Source organism: Drosophila guanche, unplaced genomic scaffold, assembly GCF_900245975.1.
Source record: "Drosophila guanche unplaced genomic scaffold, DGUA_6, whole genome shotgun sequence".
NCBI classification, from domain to species: domain Eukaryota; kingdom Metazoa; phylum Arthropoda; class Insecta; order Diptera; family Drosophilidae; genus Drosophila; species Drosophila guanche.
In genome coordinates, this window is record NW_022995785.1 from 88,027 (window position 1) to 91,250 (window position 3,224).

Here is a 3,224-nt window from a genome sequence, read left to right on the forward strand (position 1 = left end):
AGCATAGCTGATGGACGGGGTGGGCGTAGCCACTGCAAATTAAATTCTTAATTTTAGCTATAATATCTTCTAGCTTGTCTGGACACAAAACTTTTTTTGAAACTTTTCTCTAGCTCTTATGGTCTCTGAGTACTAGGCGCTCATAAGGACGGACAGACAGACCTGTATATCGGCTATTGATACTGATCAAGAATATACATACATTTATATGTACTTTATGTGGTCGGAAACGTTTCCTTCTGTGCGTTACATATGTACATCCACTTTTGTGCACGTATACAATTTACTCTTCGCGTACCGGGTATAACAATAATGTACTTCTTCGAATTTAACTGCCGTTGGTTTGGCCTTATCTGTTTTTCTTTTCGTGTTTTTTCTTCCTCGGATTTTGCATTTGATTTTGGTGTTTATTGTGATTCCTCTCTTAATTCCGATTTTTCTGTTTTTCTCCTTCTGATTCTTCTGTTTTTCATACGGGTTTGCTTATTTTAATTGTTCCTTTTAAATTTTTTGGGTTTTCTTCTTTTTTATTCTCTTCTCTCCTGTCTCCGCTTTTTCTTCAGAAGTTGTTTATTCTTCTTCCTAATCTGGATTCGTTTCTTACGCTTCTGTTTCTTTTCCTGTATCTTTTGCTTTCTCAGCTGTTTCTTCTCTTTAATTGCTTTCTTCTTTTGTTCCTTCTTCTGTTTTCTATTTTTCTTTTGCATTCTTCTTTCACCTTTATTTTGCAAAATTGTATTCTTCTTTCGGCTTTTCGTCTTTTAATATTTTCATTTTTGATGTTCTTTTGAATTTTGGTTCTTCCCAAATGATCCCATTTAAATTTGGACTTTTCTGTTGTTGCTGCTGATTTTTCGGAAGAATTTTTTTTTCCGTTCTTGCCTTTTCCGATTTTTCTTGTACTGATATGGATTTTCCTTATGTTTTCTCTCCCCCCGCCAAATTATCTTTTTTAAATTTTCCCTCATCCTTTGTACTTTTTCCCGATTTTTCTTTTATGGATTTTTTTTCTCTGTTGGTTCTTTTTTCGGGTTGTCTCCTTCTTCGTCTGATTTTGGTTTCTCCGTTGGTTTTTCTCCCAGTCTGCTGTCTTCTTCTTCCGAGATTAGTTGCTCTTTAGTTTTTCGTTCGGGTCTGCCTCCTCCTTCTACTGACTTCTGTTTTTTAGTCGGTTCTTCATTCGATGTGTGTTCTACTGATTTAGATTTCTCAGTTTGTTTTTCCTTATGCATGTCCGCTTCTTTTTCTGATTTGGGTTTCTCTGGCTGTGTTTCTTCCTGTTTTTCGAATTCAATTCTGAATTTAGTTTCTCTGTTGGTTCTTCCTTCTCTGTATCTTTTTATACCCGGTACTCGAAGAGTAATTAGGGTATATTGTTTTTGTGCGAATAACGGTTGTATGTAACGCACAGAAGGAAGCGTTTCCGACCCCATAAAGTAGAAATATATATTCTAGATCAGCATCAATGGCAGAGTCGATATAGCCATGTCTGTCTGTCCGTCTTGTTTGTCGGTTAGTTCTCAGAGACTATAATAGCTAGAGCCACCAAATTTTGCAAAAATGAGCCACGCCCCCTTCCGCCCCCGCAAAAAGGCCGCAAAAAGCCTACCAAATCTACAATTTTGAAGATAAAAGAAAACTTAAAACGCCATTCCGCAGGGAATGGCCATATCTATCAGAACTCCAAATTGGGATCCGATCGGACCATTATTATAGCCAGAATAAAGAAATTAATTTGCTGATGCTAAGCCCACCCTGCTCAGCAGCTTTTGTTGTTCCTTTCACATTCTCTCATTCACACTCTGCTTCTGCTTCACTCGGCCCCTGCCTCTGCCCTCTCTCTGCCCATGCCTCTACCGACTTTTAACCCACCCCGTCCCAAGGCTTATATTTGTTTTTTTTTTTTTTGTGTGCGGTCGCTGCCTCTGCCTCTGCCGCGAGTCAGCAGTATGATGGTATAGGGAAGGGCGGCCTAACGGAGCGTGTTGGTGTGAGAAGTGTTGTAGATGTAGATGACAGATGAAGAAAAAATTTAAAATTTAACAAAACACCGCTGAGGTGCAGATGCGCTATTGTCCCAATGACCAGTTTTGGTGGCCAAAAGCTAAGTCGCGTTATATGTTGTTTCTAATCCTTTTTCTGTGGTGAATTTCTCTGTTGTTGATTTTGTTGTTGTTTTATTATCTGTAGTTGATCTTTCTGTTGTTTCTTTTTCCGTGGTGGAATTTGCTGCGGTTGATTTTTCGTCTTTTTCGTTTTCCGTTGATTTTTCATTCGGTTCTGATGCCTTCTTCCTTTTCTTTTATCGCAATGGTTTCGCACCGTGGTTCTTTCTTAACCTTATCACACTCACCGTCCACAATGTCCGGCGCTTTATAAGCTAAGAGTATGTATGCAAATAATTAGCATAAAATGAAAAATTACAGATAATTTACTCACGGGGTAAGTTCGCCTTCATTCTCAAACATTTAACAAGATCGTATGTACAATTTGATGGTATTGTAAACCAGAATTTTCGTTTGTGATCTAATGCGCAGAAGGGATGTACGAAATCCCTTCGATTGGGACACACTTCAAGACATTTATTTCTACTTCTATGTCGTCCATCAATGGTAGTCCGAACTTTAGAAAAATATAGCGAACGTTAAGATACTGCCTCATGAAATATACTTCCATCTGGCGAGTTTACCTATAAGACCTCACCTGCAACCTCATGGTTAAAGGATCAACTACATGCAGCAAAGACAACAGTATAACTAAAGTGTAGACGAGGTCTTACTGCTCCGCACAATTTGTGTCGGATTTGATATGCCTATCCGTGAAGTTATTGAAAGTAATTTGATATATGTATGTACATATGTACATACATATGTATGCATGTGGACTGGGTTTTGACAATTGCGATACCTAGACAAAACACGAAAACGAGCAAGTGAGAATTCACGTCACTGCGAATTCCAAACGCTAGAGCAAACGCAAAGTGAAAACGAAAGAGAGCGAATTGAGAGCGAGAGCGGACAACCGATCAGCGAGAGAGCGCCGAGGGAGTTTCCAGACGACATTATGCCATTTCAAATCACTTATTAACCTCTGCCTCTCAGCTCTTAAACCGGGGAAACGGGCCCACGTTTCTCATCAAGAACCGCAATCAGTTCGTAGACCTTACACTTGCTCCCCATAGTATACAGGATAACGTTGTATCCTCCTTCTCGGACCACAGGTAC

The 3,224-nt window shown here is 39.3% G+C and overlaps 1 long non-coding RNA gene across 2 annotated transcripts; it reads right to left on the bottom strand.

Annotated features, from left to right (window-relative positions):
• Positions 1-2,261: 2,261 nt before the first annotated feature.
• On the bottom strand, positions 2,262-2,751 carry LOC117591510. Of its 2 annotated transcripts, none has more exons than XR_004574406.1 (3): positions 2,704-2,751; positions 2,440-2,622; positions 2,262-2,380 (listed from the first exon to the last, which is right to left on the bottom strand). It is a non-coding gene; the product is annotated as an uncharacterized LOC117591510 (long non-coding RNA). The 2 variants fall into 2 exon arrangements; XR_004574405.1 differs by having other exon boundaries at positions 2,690-2,722.
• Between the last annotated feature and the right edge of the window lie 473 nt (positions 2,752-3,224).